At 44.2% G+C, this 24,575-nt stretch overlaps 1 long non-coding RNA gene across 3 annotated transcripts in view; it reads right to left on the reverse strand.

The window, feature by feature from the left end:
- LOC132208224 (uncharacterized) overlaps window positions 1–19,001 on the reverse strand; it is a 63,453-nt gene extending 44,452 nt beyond the window's left edge. The window contains exons 1-4 of one of the 3 annotated variants that reach the window (XR_009444309.1): window positions 18,814–19,001; window positions 17,576–17,707; window positions 10,204–10,415; window positions 8,559–8,672 (exon numbers count right to left, since the gene is read on the reverse strand). This is a non-coding gene — a long non-coding RNA (uncharacterized LOC132208224). Of the gene's footprint in view, window positions 1–5,937; window positions 6,276–8,558; window positions 8,673–10,203; window positions 10,416–17,575; window positions 17,708–18,813 lie in introns of those variants that run through there. The other 2 variants (XR_009444308.1, XR_009444307.1) reach the window with 2 other exon arrangements.
- Window positions 19,002–24,575: the final 5,574 nt, after the last annotated feature.

Consider the following 24,575-nt stretch of genomic DNA (forward strand, 5'->3'; position numbering starts at 1 on the left):
CAAATCAAATACTTGAAACAAATTCTAATTCTGATCAAGTAATATCACTGTCAGGAAGTACTGGGTCACAATTATAAATAGATTTTCTTAGACTAATCCATCTTATCTGGAATATATTGAACTCTGGTTCCCAAGCCACTCCAACATCCCTAACATCACTCCCATCCCTTCATGGATGGTGGATATGAAATTCAGTACATTGAATAAGTCACAAATGGTTTGGCTTCGACTCCAAACATTCCAATTACAATCTGCTAATTTAGAATTGCAAATTAAGATCCAAGAGCTGTAGAGATATAAAGGATGGAAACAGACTGAATGCTGCAACTTGTCAATTCGAACCAGATATCCAAAATAATTTTAGTTCCACTTGCCAGTATTTGTCTCATATCCCTCTGTCCCCTTCCTATTCATTTCCCAATCCTGATGCTGTTTAAGAGCTGGGATTGTACCACCTCCTCCATACATGCAGCATTCTCTACATGTAAAACTGTCCCTCAGGTCCCTTTTAAACCTTGCACCTCTCAACTTAAACCCATGCTCTCAGGTTTGGATTCCTTTCCCTAAGGAAAAGATATTGCCAATTCACCCCATCCAAGCCCCTCATGATTTTATTAACCTCTGTAAGGTCACGCGTCAGCCTATGACGTACCAGGGAATCAGTCCCGGCCTATTCAGCCTCCTCTCCCAGTAGCTCGAACCATTCAATCCATGTCCCATACTTGTAAATCTTTTTTTTCTCTGAAACCTTTCAGTTCAACAACTTCCCTGTAGCAGGGATATTATAACTGAGTGCAGTATCTGTACATCTGCATTGGAACGTCCAAACTCCGATAGTCAATACATTGATCAATAAAAGCCAGCATGCCAAATGCCTTCTTTGCCACCCTGTCTAACTGTGGCTCCGCTTTCAAGGAACTATGCATCTGCACCCCAATGTCTCTGTTTGGTGACACTCCCCAAGGCCCTACCATTAACTTATAAGTCCTGCCCTAGTTTGCCTTACGAATTCGCAACACCTCACATTTATCTAAACTAAACTCTATCTGCCACTCCTCGGCCCATTGGCCCATCTGATCAAGGTCGCGTTGTACTCTGCGATAACATTCCTCACTGTCCACAACAACATGAATTTTGGGGCCATCTGCAAACTTACTAACCATCCCTCCTATGCTTCCATCTAAATGATTTATATAAAATTATGGATAAGCAGTGTCCCAGCACTGATTCTTGTGACAAACCACAGGTCACAGGTCTCCAGTCCGATATATAACACTCTACGATCACTCTGTGCCTCCTGCCTTCAAGCCAGTCTTGGAACCAAACCACTAGCTTCCACTGTATTCCATGTGATCTAACCAGTCTACCATGAGGAACCTTTTCACACACCTTTCTGAAGTGCATCCAAACAATGTTTACCCTCTCTGCCTTCATCAATCTTCTTAGTCACCTCTGCAAAATACTCAAGTTAGTGGGACGTGATTTACATCACACCAACACCAGAGTCAGATAACTGAGAACAGCACGTGAAGCAAAATATGTACATGAGATAACAAAGCATGGAGCTGGATGAACACAGCAGGCCAAAAAGCCCACCGCCTCCACAGCCAGCAGCCCCAGAGGAGACAGCCACGCTGAACCCTGCCGAGTTTTCACCGTCACCCCTAGACCTCCCACTGACTGAGGTCAAATGGTCAGTCCTCAGTCAGGGACTCACCTTTATCCCCCTCTACACACACATCAACGAATACCAAACATGTTTGGACATCGAGCAGTTTTTCCGTTGCCTTCACCGCTCCACCTATCTTCTCCACTCTCCCTCTTTGATCCGCCTCTCCCTTTTTATTTCCGAATCCTCTCCCCATTCCCCTTTTCTGATGAAGGGACTAGGCCCGAAACGTCAGGGTTTGTGCTCCTAATCTGCTGCTTGCCCTGCTGTGTTCATCCAGCTCCACACTTTGTTATCTCAGATTCTCTAGCATCTGCAGTTCCCATTATCTCTGATACAAAATGTGTACATTACTGGTTAAAAATACTGAAATAAATTCATTGTCTTCAACTTTAAAACCAAATGCTGGAGTCTGCAGCTCAAAAGGCATCAGAACCATTGGGGTCAGAGGAAACCCACAGTTCATGAAATGCCCATGAATTGGGGTGATGTCACTAAGCAATTGCCCGTGTGTGATAACATCACCCACTTGAACACAGAGCATTCGCGTCTGCACAAACGGGTGGTGTGCACCAAGGATGTGAGGGTCTGTGGAGTGATTGAAAGGAGATTGATCAGAATGATTCAGGAACTGAGGGATATTAGTTGTAAGGTCAGGTTGGAGAAACTGAAGCTTTTCTGCATAAAGCGAAGGAGACTGAGGTGATCTTTGACAAAGGTGTCTAGGTTTATGATAGATTTAGATCAGGTAGGTAAAGAGCAGCTGTTCCTCTTCACTGATCGTAAAATTATTAGAAACAGAGATTTAAGATATTGGGCAATAGTTACTGGGAGATGAAAGGAAGTAACTTAATGTTACTTTTATTTTTCTCAATACTGACATTCAAAGACCAATATTATCCAGTGATGAATGATTAAAGAATCAAGTGGCACGCTTAGATCTTGCTGTATCTAAGCAAGTTTCTGATCTGCAAATCCTTTTCTAACGCTCTGAAGCTCTGGAATTCATTTCCTTCATCTGCCCAAACACTGTACTGCAAAGTAAAAACCTTGCTCCTTATTGAAACATGCAGGTTTTTTGGAGAATTAACGGTTTGGTTGCAGAAAGGTTGGTTCCGTTCTAGGACAGTCTAGGACCAGAATATCTCATGTCAGAGTGGGGTTTCATATTTAAACCAGACATGAGGAAGAAATTTTCTCTCAGACAGTTGTGAATTGGTGGAATTCTTTGCAGCAGAGGTTTGTTGTGGCTGGGCCAATAAGTATATTTAAGGCTGAGATTGACAGATCTTTAAGCAATAAAAGTATCAAGGATTATGGGGAAAGGCAACAAAGTGCAGATCAGACAGGATCTCATTGAATGGCAGAGCAGAGGTGATGGTCTGAATGGTCTCTTTCTGTTTGTAAACTCAATGGTCTTGAAATGAGGCTGCAAAACTCTCCGCAGTAAAATGTGCAAAATGAAAATTGCATGGAACCCCTCAGAAAGCTGAACCAAGGTGAGACATGGAAAGGGCAACACACAAATGATTGTCAATGTGGGTGATTGATCCGGAGTGATCTGTGTACCAGGGTAAACAGGAAAACTGGTCTTCAGCTCTCACGCTGAACTCGGCTCAAAGTTTTGGCAAAGATTTATAGCTCAGTTTGTGGGTGAGTTGTTGACTTGTTCGCCGAGCTGGCTTGTTCTTGTTCAGATGGTTCATCACCATGCTACATGACATCATCAGTAGAGCCTCCGTTGAAACAATGTTTTTCTCCTCCACTTGGAATTTATACTGTTTGCTCTGTTATGGTGAGGAGTGTCATTTCTGGTTTTGATCTGTGTGGGTTTGTAAATGGGGTCCAATTCTTTATGTTTGACGATTGCATGACGGATGGAGAACAATGCCTCGAGGAATTCCTGTGTGTGTCTATGTTTGGCTTCGGCTACTATGGTTATCTTGTCCCAGTTGAACTGATGGCCTTCATTGTCTGCGTGTCTCAATATTGAGGAGAGTTTGTCATTCCGTTTTGCTGCTGGTTGAAGTTTTTGAATTCCGATGTCTAGTTTTATTCTTGTCTGTCCGATGTAATGTTTACAGTTGTAATTGCATGGTATTTTGTAAACTGCATTGGTTCTGCATGTTGTGGGAATGGGATCTTTAATTCTTGTACGTGTTTGTCATTGAGCGGCTGTGGGTGTGTCTGGCCACCATGACTCTCAGTGGTCTGAGGGGTCTTGTTGTCACTTCTAATATATTCTTGATGTATGACAGTGTGGCCAGTGTGTGAGGCCGTACTGTGTCCTTCTATTGTTGTCTGTTTCACATCAGCAACCTCACCAAAATTCCCTCGCACAAGGTACTGCTGCAGAAGACCAGATAATCCCAGTTCCCAGGCCTGGAATCAGAGCCGCAGTGGCCCAGATACGAGGATACAACGGGAAATGGGGAATGGCAATGAGCGCTCTGGGCTACTTTGTGGTTCCTATCACACAATCGGTGAGCGTGCGGTCCTTCTGTGATGGTACAGAGGTGCGTAAAATGCCAAGGCTGTGAACTTGAACCTCACCCAGAGCTGCTTTTATTAACATGGAGCAGGGAATATTAGGTCATCAGGCTGTGGGAAATATCACAGAGCGATGTTGGTATGAACAGAATTTGTAAAAAGACTAGCTTCTTTTGTTGGATCTTGAACTGTTCTGGATGTGAGTTTGCTCGCTGAGCTGGAAGGTTATTTTTCAGACGTTGCGTCATCATTCTAGGTAACATCATCAGTGAGCCTCCGATGAAGCACTGGCGTTATGTCCCGCGTTCTATTTATCCGGTTAGGTTTCCTTGGGTTGGTGATGTCATTTCCTGTTCTTTTTCTCAGGGGATGGTAGATTGATTTGGAGCCAATGTGTTTGTTGATGGAGTTCCGGTTGGAATGCCATGCCTCTAGGAATTCTTGTGCGTGTCTCTGTTTGGCTTGCCCTAGGATGGATGTGTTGTCCCAATCAAAGTGGTGTCCTTCCTTATCTGTATGTAAGGATACGAATGATAGTGGGTCATGTCGTTTTGTGGCTAGTTGATGTTCATGTATCCTGGTGGCTAGCTTTCTGCCAGTTTGTCCAATGTAGTGTTTGTCACAGTTCTTGCAAGGTATTTTGTAGATGACGTTTGTTTTGTTTGTTGTCTGTTTAGGGTCTTTTAAGTTCATTAGCTGCTGTTTTAGTGTGCTGGTGGGTTTGTGGGCTGCCCTGATGCCAAGAGGTCCGAGTAGTCTGGCAGTCATTTCGGAAATGTCTTTGATGTAGGGGAGCGTGGTTATGGTTTCTGAGCCCGTTTTGCCTGTTTGTTTGGGTTTATTGCTGCGGAATCGGCAGACTGTGTTCATAGGGTTCCCATTCTTTTTGAATACGCTGTATAGGTGATTTTCTTCTGCTCTGCGCTGCAGTGTGTGGTGGCTCGTTTGAATAATGTTCTAATGCAGCTTTGTGACATTGTGTGTAAGTTAATCATACATTGGTGTGTGTGAGTCTGTGTGTGTTTGTGTGTGTGTTTGTGTGTGTGTGTGTGCGCACTGCCATTCGAAAGCAAGAAGGAAGTCAAATGTGTTCCAGTTGAGTTACCTGGCAGGGCGTGGTGTAAAGGGAGCATGCTGGGCCCATTACCCAGAAGGTCACTGGATTGAAACCATTCTCTGCTGTCGTCACCAACAAATTGATGTTTGTTAGCAGCTAAGTTAATTTTGCTCACATTGTCTCTGCATCAGCTTCTTGCTCTCAGTAACCACTTCAATCTACATTAAACCACATTTATCCTGACATGGACACACATTGTAAATGTTGCAAACATGCATCAGCTGGTACTTTTTCCTTTCACTCAATCCCTTTCTCAACAAGAACCAACACCGGTGTGATGGTCCAAATGGCCTTCTCCTGTTCTGTCACTCTGGGATGATCTGAACAGTGAACATTATCCTCTACAGTAAGGCAATACAGCGGAGAGATAGCAGTGCAGTGGTGATAATCCCTGGGGACTGAGACACAGCAGCTGCTGGAGTTTAAATTCAATGAATAAAATCTGGAAAGTAAACTTGAATTTCAGGAACAGAGGCCATGGCTTTAATTTCCTGAAATCCCATTCATTCATGTCCCTTTGGAAGGGAAGTCCTTGCCTGGTCTGGCATACAAGTGGCTTGAGGCCCACAACAACATGGTTGATCCCTATCTGCCCTCTGACATCAGTTCAAGGTAAATTAGGGATGAACAACAAATGCTGTCCTGACCAGTGATACCCACATTCTACGGGAGAATAAGGAAGAACAAAAACACATTCACAACAAGAAAAAAAAAATAGGCCTTCTCTCTGCATTGTCTCAATTTCACCTGATCGCCCAATCTGGACAAAGACAAGGACACGCACAGCACAGAGAAACCAGGGAACTGCATTTACGTATCGACAGGCCAGACAATTGACTGAAGGCTTGTCCACACAGACCACCTGTATGGTTTCTCTTCACTGTGAATGACACTTGTTCCTTAAATGTTCAAAGCTCCTGAGAATGAAGTGAATCTGACAGTTCTTGATCCAAAGTTTGAGTTGAGCAGCCTGTCAGTAAATACTTCCTTTCCAATTCCCTGGAAAAATAAATTTACAACAGTTAAAAGTAGAATGAAAGCTGCTAGATTGTCACCTGGATCATTAGAAACTGCAGATGCTGTAGATCAGGAGTGAAAAATAATTTGCTAGTAAAGCTCAGCAGGTCTGGCAACATCTGTGAATGAAAAAAACAGGTTAATGTTTCAGGTCTGATGATCCTTTCTGAAGTTCAGAGGAAGGGTCACCGAACTCAAAACATTAACTCTGTTCTTTCCTTCACAGATGTTGTCAGTCCTGCTGAGCTATTTCACTTGGATCATTTGATATCTTTGAAAGGACAGAAGATGAAAAATACAGGACAAATCAGGCTGTGGGAACTGGCTGCAGAGCCAATCATTATTTGTGCAGAGCCAGAGTGGGAGGTTTCAGTGAGACCACAACAATGCTGTCGGTGTAACAATACAAACCGTACACCTATCTGACCATAACCTGTGTCACTCTGTAACTGGATACGTGTAAATGACCGAGGCTTGCTGAAAATGCATTCCTGTAAGCAAGTCGGAATTCATGGTCCTCCTTTCGATAATTAATTCCCCTTTTGCACTGGTGGGATTTGTATTTGGAGTACTGTGTTCAGTTCTGGTCACCCGACTTAAAGAAGGTTGTTATGAAACATTTCAGGGAAGATTCAATGGACTAATATCTGGAATGATCTAGAGGAAAATACAGGCTCGGCCTGTATTGTCTGGAGTTTAGAAAAGAAAGAGGAGACTAAATTGAAACATGAAAGATCCTGAGGGGACCTGACCAGATGCATGGTGAAAACATGGTCCCTCTTGTGGAAGGATCTAGAACTGAGGGTCATTGTTGAAAGGTAAGGGTGAGTCCATTTGAAATAGTGAGGAACATTTATTTTCTCTGAGGGCTGAGAATCTTTGTGACTCCCTTCGTAAAAAGGTAGTGGATGCAGCATCTATTTTTTTTTAAAGGCAGAGACAGATTCTTGTTGACCAAGACAATGAAAGATATTCTGAGATATATAGGCACATAGAGCAGAGGTTGAAATTAGATCAGCAGTGATTTTATTGAGTCGCAGAGCAGGCTCGAGGGGCCGAGTGACCCACACTTGTTCCTCATTCCTACGTTTGAATAAACCGCAGGACAAAGAAGCTCAAGTCTTGTCTGATTACTGTGGGTGAGGAGGGTGTTTGTGCTCCCACTTCACTCACCCAGTGGATTAGTTCCTCTCTACACCCCGACCAGCTTCAATTTACATTTGAAAAGTTTTAATCACATCAGCTGTCATCCTTCCAACTTACAGGGAATACATCATTCCTGGTGAGATGATGCATTTTAATAGGAGTAGAGAACACACAAATTAGGAATCAGTTATCCATTCTGCCTCTCGAGCTTCAAAAAGGTCAAAGTTGATCTATTTAGTCTTCAATTCAACCTTCCCACTTGGCCTCGATAGTTTTTTTTTAAACAAAATCCTGTGGGCATTGCTGGCTGTGTTTAATTGTCATTAAGAAGGTGGCAGTGTTCTGTGTCCATGAACCACTGTAGCCCATGAATGGTAGGTGGACGCATAATGCTCTGAGGGAGAGAATTCAGGATTTTGACCCAGCAATACATTTCCAAGTCAGGATGGTGAGTGGTGTAGAGGGAATTCACGTCCAACGCAGAGTCTACAGCACGGAAAAAGGCTCCACTGGCTCTGGCTGATCTTGACACTACCTTCCAAGTGCACTGTTATTCCATCTTTTATAGCTGACCCGAAAATATTTTTTCAACTATCAATTTTATGCACATTCCCTGTTTTCTTTCTCACTCCCTTCTTACATATTAGGGTTACATTAGCGATCCTCCAATCCATAAAAACTGAGTCTAGAGAATTTGGAGGAAAACCATTTGTGAATCTGCTATTTCTACAGCCACTTCCTAAGGTACTTTGAGATGAAGGTTATCAGTGTCTGGGGATTTATCTGCCTGTTATCCCATTAGTTGTCCCAATATCATTTTCCTACTAATACTGATTCCACCTTCCTATTAGACCCTGTGATCCCCCTTAATTTTGGGACGTTATTTGTATCCTCCTTATTGAAAACGTCAGACATATCTAATTGGTCTGCAATCACTTTGCACCCCATTATAAATTCCTTGTTTCTGCTTGTAAGGAGACCCTATATTCTTCTTGACCAGTCTTTCACTGCCAATCTTCAACTAAGAGTTTAATGATGATCATGAAACCGTTGTTGATCGTCAGGAAAAACCCATCTGGCTCACTAATATCCTTCAGGGAAAGGAACTGTTATCCTTACCTGGTTTGGTCTGTGAGTGCCTCCAGCCGTACAGCAATGCAGCTGACACTTGATAGCCCTCTGTGCAATCACAGATGGGCAATAAATTCTGGCCAAGCCAGCAAAGTCCATGTCCTGTAAATGAATATAAAACAACATTTTATTGGGTGTATGGTCCCTGCAAGCATGCACTCATGTTCTGTTTTGTCACTCTGATTGAATCCCTTTGTTTCCCTTTGCAGAAATCTAAACTGCTCCCAATCCTGTTGTCAGTTGTTTTATTGGCCTAATTGTGTATGCTGCTTCCTTAAATTTAATACCTGTTCATTTCCATTTCTGTGCTGTGGTTTGATCATGTTTCCCATTTTGTTATTATGCCAGGCTGCGATGAATAACTTCCACAGCTTGTCATTGTCCTCTTTCAATGTTTGTCATTACCCATTTCCCATCATCCATTTAAACACTGATTCACCATTTATCACAACTAGCTCGTGTCTCATACCATTTTAACTTCTTTCATTTAATTACAGGACCTGAGTCTCAGAAACTACAATATCACTCTCCAGCTTTGTGAAGAATTCTATCCTATTGTGGTCACTCATCCTTAAGGGCCCATACTCAACTGCATTGTCAATTATTCCATCCTCATTGTACAAAACCCATCTGCTTCTTCAACATGTTGATTCATAAAATTGTACCATATAGACACTAAAGATTCCTCCTGCACTGTACTGTTACAAAGTGCAGGACCCCCACAGCTACCTAGAATACACCTCCCCCCCACCCACGCTCCTGCAAAAAATTCCATCCCCTATTCCCAATTCCTCCGCCTCCGTTGCATCTGCTCCCACGATAAGACATTCCACTCCCGCACATCCCATGATCACTCTCCAGCTTTGTGAAGAATTCTATCCTATTGTGGTCACTCATCCAACCTTAAGGGCCCATACTCAACTGGATTGTCAATTATTCCATCCTCATTGTACAAAACCCATCTGCTTCTTCAACATGTTGATTCATAAAATTGTACCGTATAGACACTAAGGATTCCTCCTGCACTGTACTGGTACAGTGTGATTTGGGCAATTTATAAGTAGGTTGCAGTCACCTGTAATTAAAGCCATAACTTTATGCCTTGTATCTCTCAATTCCACCCTAATGCCTTCCCCAATATTACTGCAGCTTGGGGTCCATATGCAGCACTAAGGTCATTTTCTGTCCATTGGTGTTTCTCAGCTCAACCCAAACAGACTCTACTTCACTACACCCTATATCCTGGCTCACATGAGTTTCCTGTTTTAATCAGCAGCTCCTGACAAATCCTTTACCATCTTTCCTGCCCAGTCCATCTTCCTCAGACAACCCACTGATTGCAGGTTTCAATCTTGTAAACCTCCTCTGAGACACTTTGAATAAAAGAACGGAAGGCCAAAACCTGATACGGTATTTGAGATTTGGTCTGACCCCTTCCTTGTACAAATGAAGCAGAACATCTTTTAATTGATTATTACTTGTTGTCATAACAAGGGAGATGGCCTCGTGGCTTTCTGGATTTCAGAGAGATCTTGATCAATTGGAGCAATGGGCTGATAAATGGCAGATTGAATTTTATCTGCATAAATGTTTGTTTTACCACAACACAATACTTCACAAAGGCAGGACTTACACAATTAATGGTTGGGCTCTCGGTAGTGTTGCAGAACAGAAAAAAACCTCGGGTTTCAGGTACATCATTCTTTGAAATTTGCATCACAGGTAGACAGGGTGGTTAAGAAGGCGTTTAGCACACTTGTCTTCATTGCTCAGGTCTGAGTACAGGACTTGGGAAGTTATGTTGGCTAGTCCTCTTCGGTCGGACTGTGTGCTGCTCTGGTCGTCCTGTTATGGGAAGATTATTATTAAACTGGAGTGGGTTTGGTCAAAATTACCAGGATATTGCTGGGAATGGAGGGTTTGAGTTATAAAAATACGCTGGATTGGCTGGGACTTCTTTCACTGGAAGCTAAGGGGTTGAGAGATGGCCTTATATAGGTTAATAAAATAATGAGAGACACAGATAAGGAATAGCAAAGGTATTTTCCCTCAGGTGGGGGGTTTCAAAACCAGGGGCATTTTTTTAAGATGAGGGGAGAAAGATTTAAAAAGGACATGACGGACAACTTTTTGTTTTACACAGAGTGCTCAGTGTGGTGGATGTGGGTACAGTTACAATGTTCAAAAAACATTCAGATAAGTACATGAATTTGAAAGGTTGAGTGCGAATATGGGCCAAACGCAGGAAGATGGAACTAGTTTAGTTTGGGAACATGGTCGGCATGAACTAGTTGTATCGATGGGCCTGTTTCCATGCTGTATGACCCTCTGATAACATTCTATATCTGCACACTAACTCTGAAACTCAATTTCTTAATTTAAATTCTTCTGCACTTCAGAATTCCATTTAATGAATATTTTGCTCCATTCATTTTGGTAGGAAGAATTTTTCCACTTCATCCAACTCCTGCAAGATATTTTTCCTGTAATAATGTTCCAGATTTCAGAGGAAAGATCGAAAGGGGGGCAAAACAGGTGAGGGAGTAGCTTTTATTAATAAGGAAAACATTGCTGCTATCACCAGAAGAGATATTTTAGAAACACCATCCAATGAAAACATATGTTGAAATTAGAAATAAAAAGGAACGATCATCTCATGGGATTGTACCATAGGCTTCCTAATAGTCAGAGGGAAATTGAGGAACAAATGTGCCGAGAGATCTCAGATAGGTGTAAGAATAATAAGATTATAATAGTTAGTGATCTACAGTTTCCAAACATTTAAATGGGTTGACAGAGTGTTAAAGATTTGGATGGTGAGTAATTTGTGAAATGTGTTCAATAAAGTTTTCTTTACCAATAAATCAATGTTCCTATGAAAATAAAAAGCTTTTCTTGGTTAATAAGGCACAGCAAGTGACTGAAGTGGCAGAACAGAGAAACTTTGAATCTTGTGATAGTAATTCTATCAGTTTTAAAACAGTTGTTGAAAAGGATGTGTCTTCCAGAAAAAAATTACAAGTTTTCAATTGGAGGAAGGCAAATTTTAATGATATAAGACAAGAACTTTCAAAAGTTCCGAGGAAGGATCAACTGACCCGAAATGTTAACTCTGATTTTTCCTCACAGATGCTGGCAGACTTGGTAAGCTGTTCCAGCAACTTCTGTTCTTGTAACTTTCAAAAGGTATCAGGAGTAGACTGCAGGTATAAGGATGTCTGATAAGTGGGAGGCTTTCAAAAGTGTGATAATTCAGAGTCATTATGTCCCTTTTCGAGTGAAAGGTACAGCTGGTAGGATTAGAGAACAATGGGTGAAAAAGATACTCAGGTTTCAGTCAAGAAAATAATAATAATAAATTATTAGATGCAAACAACTTGGCTCAAATGAATATCTTGAACAGTGTAAATAGTGTTAGGGGAATTCTTAAACAGGACGTCAGGACGGCAAAAAAGCAACTTGAAACTGCCATGGTAAATAAGCTTCAGAATAATTCAGAGTTTTTGCAAGTGCATTTAGAGGAAGAGAGCACCGAGAGAGCAAGCAGGGCTCCATAAAGTTGAAAAAGGTCAACTTTGTGTTGAACCACAGGAGGAGAGAGGGATCGTAAAGGAATATATTGCATCAGTTTTTACTGTTGAGAAAGAAATGGAGGCTAGACAAGTCAGGAGTAGAAATATTTTGGTTTGAAAACAGTTCACCGAGATGGGGGAGATTTTAATGAATTTCTTCTCAGTGTTTATTAAGTAGAGAATCATGGATGCTAAGGAAAAAAAGGGAAGTAAGTGGGGATGTTCTGGACCATCGCGGAGGTGTTTACAGCCTTAAAGCACTTTAAGGTTGATAAATCCACTGGACCTGATGAAGTCCAGCTTCGGACACTGCGGGAGGCTGCGGAAGAAATTGCAGAGATTTTTGCTTCATCTTTTGCCATTGCTGAAATTCCAGAAGACTGGAAGGTGCCTAGTGTTGTCTCATTGTTTAAGAAAGGTAGCAAAAACCAGCCAGGGGACTACAGTCCATTGAACTAGTGGTAGACACGGCATTGAAGAAGATATTCAGAGAGTGGGTGCACAAATGCTTGGATATTCAAGGTCTGATTTGGGATAGTCATCATGGCTTTGTGCACAAGAATCATGTCTGACAAATCTATTCATGCTTTTCGAAGAGGTAAGCAAGAGGATTGATGAGAGTAAGGCAGAGAATGCTGTCTATGTGGACTTTAGTCAGGCCTTTAACAAGGACCTGTACAGCAGGCTAGTCATGAAGGTTCGGTTGTGCGGGATCCAGGGAGAGCTAGCTCATGTTTTCGATGGTAGGAATAAGAGCCTGATGGCTGAAGGTTGGTTCTTGGACGGGAGTCCTGTGGCTCATGGTGTAACACGGGTCAGTACTGGGACCTTTGTTATTTTTCACTTTCATAAACGATCTGGATGTGAATGTACACAGCATGATTAGTAAGTTTGCGGATGATACAACATTAAGAGGTATCACTGATTGCAGTGAAAGTTATCAAAAATTACAGCGGGAAGTGGGCTGAGGATTGCCAAATGAAATTCAATACAGCTAAGTGTGAGGTGTTGGCCTTTGGAAAGTTCAACCGAGGTCAGAGCCATACAGTGAATCGTAAGTTCTGAGGAGTATTGTGGGACAGAGACACTGAGGAGTACAAGTACATAGTTGGTTGAAAGCAGCATCACAGGTAGACAGGGTGGTGAGCAAAGCATTTAGCAGGCCGGCCTTCTTCGGTCAAGGCAGTGCTTATAAGAGTTGGGACATTAAAGATGTACAAGTCATTGGAGAGGCCACATTTGCAGTGCGGTGCACAGTTTTGGTCATACTGTTACAGGAAAGGCATAGCTAAACTGGAAAATGTGCAAAGAGGAGTTACAAGGATGTTGCTAGGAATAGTAGGCCTGGGTTCTGAGGAGAGGTTGGCCAGGATTGGATTTTATTCCTTGGAATGTAGGAGAATGAGAGCTGACCTTACTGAGGTGGATAAAATCATGAGGGGCTTAGATAGGAAGAATGCATGTAGTCTTTTTCCCAGGGATGGGGAATGGGAAACTGGAGTGTACAGATTTAAGGTGAGAGGGGGCAGATTTAAGGAGGATGCGAGGAGCAACTTCTTCACATAGAGAGTGGTGCATATTTGGAACGGGCTGCCAGAGAAAGTGGTTGAGACAGGCTCAAAAAGAACAATTAAAAAAAAAACATTTGGGCAGGTACATAGATGGAAAGTGTTTGTAGGGGGACGTGGACCAAATGCAGGCAATTAGAACTTGTTGAGTGGGCAACAGAGTCAGCATGGACCAGTTTGGGCCGAAGGGCCTGTTTCCGTGCTGTGTTACACTCTGACTTTAAACCTTTAGGTCCTGCTCTAGTGCATCAAACCATGTTGTGGGAAGTTAAAGAGAAAACATGGGGCCCCCTTGCAGAAATATTTGTATCATCTATAATTACGAGTGAGGTGCCAGATCACTGGAGAGTGGCTAAAATTGTGCCTTCGTTTAAGGGACATAAGGAGAAGCCTGGGAACTATCGAGCTGAGAGTCTGACTTCGGTTTTGGGTATGTAGTTGAAGGTAATTGTGAAATGTAGGATTTATGTATTTGGAGAGATAGGAATGATTAGTTGATTGATTTTCTTGGAGAAGTAACAAAGAAGATAATTGAGGGCGGAGTGGTGGAAGTAGTTTATATTGAGAAGACTAAATCCTTTGACAATGTTCCACAAGGAGGACTAATTAGTAAAGTTAGATCATATGGGACTCGGGGGGAGCTTGTCAACTGGATACAAATATGGCTTAGTGACAGGACACAGACACTGGTGGTGGAGGGTTGTTTATCAGACCGGAGGCCTGTTCCCAGAGGTGTTGCACAGGGTTCAGTGCTCGCTCTAATTTTGTTTGACTTTATATAAAAAAGCGATTTAGATGAGAATAGTGGAGACATGGTCAGTAAGTTTGCAGATGACACCAGAATAAGCAGGATAGTGGACAGCGAAGTAGGCTGTCCAAGATTACAAAGAGATCTTGATTTATAGGGTCAACAGGCTGAAGAATGGCAGGTGGTGTTTAATTTGGATAAAGGCGAGTTATTTCATTTTGGTAAAACAAACAAGATCAGGACGTAGACAATTAAACGTAGGGTCTTGGGGTTAGTGTTGTCGAACAGAGAGACCTCAGGGTTCAGGCCCTTAATTCTGTGAGGTTGGCATCACATGTAGAAAGGGTGGTTAAGTCGGTGTTTAGCCTGCTTGCCTTCACTGCTCAGATCTTTTGTGTATAGGAGTTGGGATGTGATGTTGAAGTTGTGCAGAACATCAGTGAGGCCTCTTCTGGAATAATGTGTCTACTTCGGATCTCCTGTCATACGAAGAATATCATCATGCTTGGAAGGGTTCAGAAAAAAATTATCAGGATGTTGCCAGGAATGGAGGCTTTGAGTCCTAAGGAGAGGCTTGATCGCTTGGGATCTTTTTCCACTGCAGTCTAAGAATTGGAGGCGTGGACTTATATGTTTATAAAATCATGAAGAGTACAGATAAGGTGAATGGAAGTTCCCTTTTCATTCACGTGAGGTATTTCAAGACTAGGGGGCTGGAGAAAACCAGCTGAAACGTTCACTCTCTATGTATGAAGTTGGACAGTCCCTTTTGCCAAACTATTTGACGAAGGGCCAAACAGATGGAGACTATGTGATGCTTCTCGTGGTTGGATTAACTTTCTACTCTGGGTGGCTTCATGCCACACTTACAGTCCATAGTTTACCAGTACTGGAGGGTATGAGTTATGAGGAGAGACTAGGATTTCACTTGAAAATAGGAGGTTGAGGGATGACTTTAGAGAGGTTTATAAAATCATGAGGGGTATAATGTGTACAGCAAGGGTCTTCTCCCTTGTAGAGGGGAGTCCAAACTGGAGGGTATATTTTTAAAGGGAGCGGAGAAAGATTTAAAGGTAGACAAGTGGGAGCTCTTTCAAACAGAAGGTTGTTTCTATGTGGAATGAACCGCCAACGGAAGTGGCAGATGTAGGTACACTTCCAATATTTAAAAGACATTTATACAGGTACATGAATATGAAAGGTTGAGAGGGATATGGACCAAACACAAGCAAGTGGGACTCGTTCAGTTTGGGAAACTGGTCGGCATGGACAAGTTGGAACGAAGGAGGCTGCAGAACTCAAATAATTTTTGACATTTTGGAAACAGTTCATGTTGCAGGAGAGGAAGAGTTAAATGTCTTGGAAATATGAAGATGGATAAATCTTCAGCACCTGATCTAATGTATCCCAAGACATTATGGGAAGGGAAGAAATTGCAAAAATGTTGGTATCATCTATAAATATGGGTGAGGCGCCAGATGGCCAGAAATGGCTAATATTATGCCTTTGTTTTAGAAGGGATGTCGGGAGAAGCCTGAGAATTATAGACCTTAATGTAACACTGGAAGACAGTAACAGAATTAGAGTCAGTATGGATTTATGAAAGGGAAGTCATGCTGGACAAAACTGCTGGAAAGTTTCATTTGGAGTTGAAAATCCAGTGGATGATGCTCATGTGCGCTTTGAGAAGGCGTTCAAAAGGTCCCACAGAAGAGATTAGCAAATAAAGTTAAAGCATATGAGATCTGATTGCTTCTGTGTGCCAGCCAGTGACCAGTGTGATAGTGTAGGGGTCAGTGATGGACGCCAGGTACTCACATCGTCTATTAGCTATTTAAATGAGAAAACTTGAATATCGTATCTGCAAGCTTGTAGGATTAGGACAGTGATCTGTGAGGAAGATGCAAGCATGCTTCAGTGTGACTTGGAGTTGAGTGAGTGGGGCAAAAATGCAAGGCAGATGAAATATAATGTGGATAAGTTCAAGACTATCCAGTTGGATTACAAAACTAGGAAAACACAAGTCACTGACAGTAAGCATGCAGGTGCAACGGGGGGCAAAGAGGGCTAATGGTATTTTGACCCTCAGAGTGACAGCATTTGAGTACAGGAGCAGGGATGTCTTGCTGAAATTGTACAGGATCTTAGTGAGACCACACCTGGGATGGTATGTGCAAATTTGGAATTCTTATCTGGAGAAGGATGTTCTGTCTATGGACGCTATTCACAAAGTTGATGAGACTGATTCCTGGAATGGCAAGACTTACGTATAAGTCCAGCACTGATTGGTTAGGATGAAATTCACGGGAGTTTAGATTAGATTAGATTCCCTACAGTGTGGAAACAGTCCTTCGGCCCAACAAGTCCACACCACCCCTTGAAGTATCGCACACAGACCCATCCCCCTCCAACCCACGTACCCCCGAACACTACGGGCAATTTAGCATGGCCAATCCACCTAGCCTACACATCTTTTGACTGTGGGAGGAAACCGGAGCACCCAGAGGAAACCCACGCAGACACAGGGAGCATGTGTAAACTCCACAGACAGTTGCCCGAGGCTGGAATCGAACCTGGGTCCCTGGTGCGGTGAGGCTGCCGTGCTAACCACGGAGCCACCGTGCCGCCCTAGTTTAGAAGGATGAGGAAAGATTTCACAGAAGCCAATAACATTCTAACAAGCCTAAATTCAGGACGGATGTTGTCAATGACCAGGGAGTCAGATCTTAGGGGCATGGGCTAAGCTGTTAACGGCTGAAATGAGGAAACCTTTTTTAAAAAAAACAGAGACTGGTGACCCTGTGAAATTTGCTGCCACAGAAAGCAGTTAAGGCCAAACACTGATGCTGATGATGATGACGACGACGACGATATTATAGTTGTGAGGGCTTAAGGGATCAAAGGGTATGACTATCACGTGGGAAGAGGCTGAGTAGAATGATCAGCCATGATCAAAGTGACTATCGGAGAAGGATCAAAAGCTACAATGGCCTGCAACTGTTCCTATTTTCTATGTTTCTAATATGGTGAAGGTGGAATAAGAACAAAATGATTACAACTGACACAAATATCAGCACAACCTTATCACCACTGGATGAAAATCCTATAACTCCTTACCAAATTGCAACATGGGAGCTACGTCACCACATGGATCGCAGCAGTTCAAGAAGGTGCAGCGTGATTTTGGAAGCTTCTGGAGTGGCTGCTCTGTCTCTCATTTTCAATCCAGTTTTCAAGTTGTTGAATGCCCTGAGAAAAGCAACATAGTATGTCAGAAATATCTTTGGACGTTTGCTGATACTGGGGGACCTGTGGGGTGGGACAGTGGCTGGGGGTACAGGAGGGGGTAAAGTTGGGGAAGAGGGACAATGAGAGAAACAACTGGCTGGATTTTGTGTTGGGGTGATGGGCGAAGAATAACCCCAATATGCAAACCACACAGCCACACCCTGTGCAGCTCTCTCCCTCCACTCTGGTCTTTCTCTGAGCCTCTGCCACACCAGCAGTCAGCTCAGCAAAGATGTGCATGAAGACGGACACTTTTCCATCAGTCTCAGGCACGAGGACAAGCATATTGCAAACAGTCTTCAGTGTACACAGCAATGATTTAAATCATTAGCTTTTGATACCAGCCCCATTCACACCAAAGACAGTCACAAGATAAATTAAAAAAAAACAAAACTGACCACATTACATAAGCAGTTTCCATGATGCACTGTTTCACATGGACAGAGGATTGTCAAATCTTTACCCTGTCACATCAGCAGATAAATACCTTTTCTCAGAAAGCCCCTGTTGTAAAGTCCTTCTGTTTGACCATGTTCCCTCCCAGACTTGCTGGCACCTGTTCTCAGATGCTGACCTTATTAATGGCCAAGAGTCTACACAGTTTTTGAATAAGAAACATCCAGCAATTAACTTTCAGGCCTGGCCTCAGAAACCAATAATTGATTTTGTATTTTTTAAGCACAACTGCTGCTCACAGCCCAGACGTCACCGTTCAACTCACAGGTTCAAGCCAAAATGACTTTTAAAAACTCAGCGAGGGTGCTAACACAGGTCACAGTGGAAAGACCTCTAACCAATGAGTGCACATTGGAGTTCTGCTTTACTGAGAACACCTCTCATTGCTGTAATCACATTCTGAAGTGGCTTGACAGGGTAAAACCTGACAGGGCTTTCCCTCTCACAGGACAGTCTGGGCCTGTTTCAGGGAGGAAGCCTGAGGCTCTCTGCAATCTACACGCAGCACCAGAAGACCCCTGTTTGAGACTTGAGACCTAAACTGAGCTGTCATGCAGCCCTCTTACTCGAATACAGCACCGAAGCTGCCCTCCCCTTCAACCTGTACTCACCGCTTGTGGCTCTCATGGAGGACCATTTCATTCCGGATATCCCTCCCAATACGCATGCTCCATAGCTGACCAAAACATCTAACGACCAATAACAAGCAAGAGGCGGAACAGGAAGAAGGCCCCGGATGTGCTTGTTCTCCAACCAATCAGAGGACGAGGCCACAATTCTGGGGGCGGGTCCCCGGATCCGAAACGTTAAACTCTGCCTGATCCTTCACAGATGCTGCAGACAGGCTGAGCTTTTCCACCAAAACAAAGTGAGGGGCTGGATGGACGCAGCAGGACAAGCAGCATCTCAGGGGCACAAAAGCTGGTGTTTCGGGCAGTTTTAATGCAGTTCCCATGATCTCTGAGCTTTTCCAACAGAGATGGTAGGAACTGCAGATGTTGGAGGATCTGAGATAACAAGGTGTGGGGCTGGATGGACACAGCAGGCCAAGCAGCATCAGAGGAGCAGGAAGGCCAACGTTTGGGGCCTAGACCCTTCATCAGATGTTGGGGAGGGGAAGGGGGCTTAAATAAATCGGGCGAGATGGGGAGGTGGATAGACGTTGGAGAGAGGAGAAGATAGATGGAGGGGAGACAGACAAGTTAAAGGGGCGGGGATGGAGCCAGGAAAGGTGAGTGTAGGTAGGGAGTTAGGGAGGTGATAGGTCAGTCCATAGAGGACAGACAGGTCAAGGGGCGGGATGAGGTTAGGAGGTAGGAAATGGGGTGGGTGGAAGGGATAGGTTGGGGCAAGAACAGGTTTAGTGAGGTGGGGACAATCTGGGCTGGTTTTGGGATGCGGTAGGGTAGGAAGATCTTGAAGCTTGTGAAGTCCTCATTGATACCATTGGGCTGCAGGTTTCCCAATATGAGTTGCTGTTCCTGCATCCTTCAGGTGGAATCGTTGTGGCACTGCAGGAGGCCCAGGATGGACATGTCGTCGAAGGAATGGGAGGGGGGTTTGAAATGTTTTGCGACTGGGAGGTGCAGTTGTTGAGTGTGAAGCCAGCATAGGTGTTCTGCACAGTGGTCCCCAAACCGCCACTTGGTTTCCGCGATGTAGAGGGTGACACAACGGGAACAGCGGATGCAGTATACCGCAATAACAGATGTGGGGTCTGGGATGGGGGGGACAGGGGAGGTATAGGTGCACGTGTAGCTCTTCCTGCGGTTGCAGGGAAAAGTGCCGAGTGTGGTGGGGCTGGAGGGGAGTGTGGAGCAGGCAAGGGAGTCATGGAGAGAGTGGTCCCTCCAGAAAGCAGATAAGGGTGGGGAGGGAAAAATGTCTTTCATGGTGGGGTTGGATTGCAGATGGCTGAAGTGTCGAAGGATGATGCGTTGGATTGGAGGTTGGTGGGGTGGTACGTGAGGAGGAGGGGGATTCTGTTTTGGTTGTTATTGCGGGGAGGGGGTGTGAGGGATGAGTTGTGGGAAATGCAGGAGACATGGTTGAGGGCGTTCTCGATCACTGAGAGAGGTGGTTGTGGTCCTTGAAAAATGAAGACATCTGAGATGCACAGTGGTGGAATGCCTCGTCCTGGGAGCAGATGTGGCGGAATTGGGAATAGAGGATGGCATTTTTGCAGGAAGGTAGGTGGGAGGAGGTGTATTCTAGGTAGCTGTTGGAGTTGGTGAGCTTGAAATGGATATCGATTTCTAGGTGGTTGCTGAAGATGGAGATAGAGAGGCCAAGGAAGGAGAGAGAGGTATTAGAAATTGTCCACGTGAACTTAAAGTTGGGGTGGAAGGTGTTGGTGAAGTGGATGAACTGTTTGAGCTCTTCCTGGAAGCATGAGGCGGCGTTGATACAGTCGTCAATGTAACAGAGGAAGAAAAGGGATTTAGGGCCAGTGTAGGTACGGAAGCGGGATTGTTCCACGTAACCTACAAAGAGGGCGGCATAGCTTGGGCCCAAGCGGTTACCCATGGTCATCCCCTTCATCTGTAGGAAGTTGGAGGAATTGAAAGAGAAGTTGTCGAGTGTGAGGTCGAGTTTGGCTAAGCAGATGAGAGTGTTAGTGGAGGGGGTCTGGTCAGGCCTGTGGGACAGGAAGAAGCAGAGGTCCTTTAGGCCATCTGTATGGGGAATGCAGGTGCACAGGGACTGGGTGTCCATGGTAAGAATGAGGTTTTGGGGACCAGGGAATTGTAAGTTCTGGAAGAGGTGGAGAGTGTGGGTGGTGTCACGGATGCAGGTAGGGAGTTCCTGGACAAAGGAGGAGAAAATGAAGTCCAGATAGGTGGAGATGAGTTCGGTGGGGCAGGAGCTGGCGGAGAGAATGGGTCAACCAGGGCAGGCAGGTTTGTGGATTTTGGGTTGGAGATGGAAGTGGGCAGTTTGGGGTTGGGGAATGATGAGGTTGGAGGCTGTGGGTGGGAGGTCATCTGAGTTGATGAGGTTGTGGATGGTTTGGGAGACGATGGTTTGGTGATCGGGCGTGGGGTCATGATCAAGGAGACAGTAGGAGGTGGTGTAGGAGTGTCGGCATACAGCCTCAGCGATGTAGAGGTCAGTGCACCATACTACAACTACGCCTCCCTTGTCCTTGGGTTTTGTGGTGAGGTTGGGATTGGAGCAGAGGTCTGCACGTTCTGCAGGGGAGAGGTTGGAGTGAGTGGGAGGGGCGGAGAGGTCGAGGCGATTGATGTCATGACGGCAGTTAATGATGAAGCGGTTGAGGGAGGGTCGGGGGTCTTGGGATGGTGTGCAGGAGGGGTGGGTGCGTTGGAGGAGGGAGAAGGGGCCAGTAGAGGGAGGGTTAGGCTCACGACTGAAGAAGTAAGCGTGGAGGCGGATGCGGTGGAAAAACTACTCAGCGTCCAAGCATGAGCGGTTCTCGTTGAATTGTGGGTGGAGGGGGACAAAGGTGAGCCCTTTACTGAGGACTGACCGTTCGTCCTCAGTAAGGGGGGTAGTAAGGAAGGGAAGGTGTAGACTTGGCAGGGCTCAGTTTTTCTGTTTCCTCTGGAGCTGCTGGCTGTGGAGGCGGTGGGCAGAGTTGCTTCGGCAATGGCGGGTGGAGTTGCGTCAGCGTCAGCAGTGGGCAGAATTACGTACGGTGGCAGTGGGTGGAGTTGCATCGGCGGTGGGCGGAGCATGGTAAGAGGTGGCAGCCGCGGTGACGGTAGGTGTGTCCTCAGTGTCTATGGTGTTGGACTCGGAAATGGAGGCAGTGGCATTCACTGTCCTGGAAACGGTGTATCCGGCGGCGGAGGATGTGACATCTTTCCTGGTGGCTCCGACAGTGGCCACATGGCCAATGGTGGCGGGCACATTGTGGGGGAGTTCCTGGGTAGGGTTGGCGATTTGGGTGGTGGAGGAAGCCCGTTTTGGATGGTAGGCACCAGTAAGTTTACTGTACTTATGGTTTTTTGTGTCCACTAAAGCTGAGTAGAATTGTGAGTTCAGGTTGTGGATCCTACGAAGAATAAAAGAAAACAGAGCTCCTTTGCAGGTCTGAGAGAGGGAGGCTCTGAGCTGGGGAAGGCTGGATTGCAGTGCCTGGAGATGCCGGCGCATTGTTGCGAGTGTGTGTTTCAGGAGGCACAGGGAGAAACACTTCTGAAATGTCTTAATGTACTGAACGCTTCTGAAGTTCTGGATGTAGACATTGTCACGTTCGGGGTCAAATTGGGAAGGCTTGAATGTGGACTGTAGTCCAACGGGGATGATCTGGTTCCATAGGCAGGGACGCAGAAAGGTGATGTGGCAGTAGTACCTGGTTTGTTCAGGATGTGGTCGAGCAGTTTCAAGGCTGAAGAGGGAAGTTTTTGGAAGCTTTTCCAGGGTAATGGTGAGACTGCATTGAGAGCACTGTGGGCACGATGAAATCAGAAGCTATCCAGAGATGATTGGCTGAACTGATTCCTGTGAGAAATATTTATCTTCAGAGGAAATCATAACCAGACTGGCCCTGGATTTATTGGACTTTAGGCGAATGACACATGGTCTTGTTTAAACCCAAAATATTCTGAGCAGTCTTTTCAAGTTGAATGCTGAAACAATATTTCCATTTGTGAACAGTGGATGGACTGTAAAATGGAGAATATCTCAGTTAGACAATGGTGACTTATTTCTTTTACCCTTTCAAAGGATTGTGTGCTTATGGAAGTCTTTCCAGAGAGAGATGGAGGATAAAAAATTGAATATTCTTAAGGGAGAGGCAGAAAGATTCTTGACTAAGAATGGCACACTAATGTTATAAGGGGTGGAGAGGAATGTTTATTTGAGGCCACATCCAGATCTTTCAAGAACTCATGGCATGGCAGACTGGGTTTGATTTTTCTGATCACTTACTTCTGATCCAAGTTTGTACGTCTATTGTCTTCATAAACTGGAAAATAAGGAAAGAATTCATGTGGCCACGAAGGCTCTCCCTTTCAGAACAATGGGTACAACTTCCAAATCCGATTTTTAAACAGCACTATGAAAATATTCGGGAAAGTTTCATGGTTTTCCAGAAAGAACAGAGGAATAGAACAAAGTTAAATTCTCATTAAAACTGCTTTAGTAAACAGATTGGGCTGAATATATGTCTTTAATAGAACAGATTACTTTTATTTGTTCTGGTGAGATGAGTTTCATTGACAAGAGCAGCATTTATTGCCTCTGTCTAATTCCCATTCAGAATATGATGATGAAACCCAGGGACACTAACAGATATGTTTCATGGAGAAGTACAGGATTCTGAGCAAGTGACAGTGAATGGACAATGATATATATCCAAACCAGGATGCTGTGTGGCCTTGGACAGCGTAATCCTCAACATTTGATGCTCACAACATATGGAAATTGTAAGACTGTATTTTCTGTTTTCAAAAATTAAGGTCAGAGAGTCATTCAGTTGACAAACAGGACCTTCAGCTCAGCATGTCTATTCCAGTCAAACAAACAAAACTGCATTAATCACACTTACCTAGAAGTCTACAGCCACTAGGCTCTGGCATTTTGAATGCTCCTCCAGCTGCTTCTCAAATGCTGAGTTATCTAAATTATCTGTGACCTGAGATTTTGCTTTTTTCTTTCACTTTATGCTTGAACTGCGTTTTGCAAATATATCCCACAACATCAAAGACAGTGATTAGCTCGATAGATCATTACAAATGTCTACATTGTTTTATAATCTTCGGGAAAATCAGACTTTCTTTTGAATTCATTTGGGATTTTAATGTAGCTAGATCAGCCCTAATTGACCTTGAAAACTTCCAGCCCGAATTTCACCAAATTGGAAATGTCGTGGACACTTAAAAAGGTTACTTCAGAGTACAATGGGATCTTGTTCAGATGGGACACTGGGCCACGAGGTGGTAGATAGAGTTTATTTTGAATAAATGTGATGTGCTGTGTTTTGGAATTCAAATTAGGGCAGGACTTGTACTCTAAATGGTAAGCCCTTGGAGAGTATTGCTGGAAAACGTGTCCTGTTAGTGGGCGCATAGTTCCATGAAAGTGGATTCAGAGGCAGCTAGGATAGTGAAGAAAGAATTTGGTACAACTTGCTTTTATTGGCCAGTACATTGTGTATCGTAGTAGGGAGGTCCTGTTGCAGCTGTACACTAGTTAGGCCACTTTTGGAATATTGCATGCAATTCTCTCTCCCTGTTATCGGAAGGATGTTGTGAAACTTGAAAGGGTTCAGAGAAGATTTATAACGGTGTTGCCAGGGTTGGAAGGTTTTAGCTGCAGGGGGCAACTGAATAAACTTTTTCCTGGAGATTCGGAGGCTGAGGGGTGACCTTACTGATGTTTGTAAAGTCAGGAGGGGAATAGATAG

The sequence above is a fragment of the Stegostoma tigrinum genome, unplaced genomic scaffold, assembly GCF_030684315.1.
Source record: "Stegostoma tigrinum isolate sSteTig4 unplaced genomic scaffold, sSteTig4.hap1 scaffold_315, whole genome shotgun sequence".
NCBI classification, from domain to species: domain Eukaryota; kingdom Metazoa; phylum Chordata; class Chondrichthyes; order Orectolobiformes; family Stegostomatidae; genus Stegostoma; species Stegostoma tigrinum.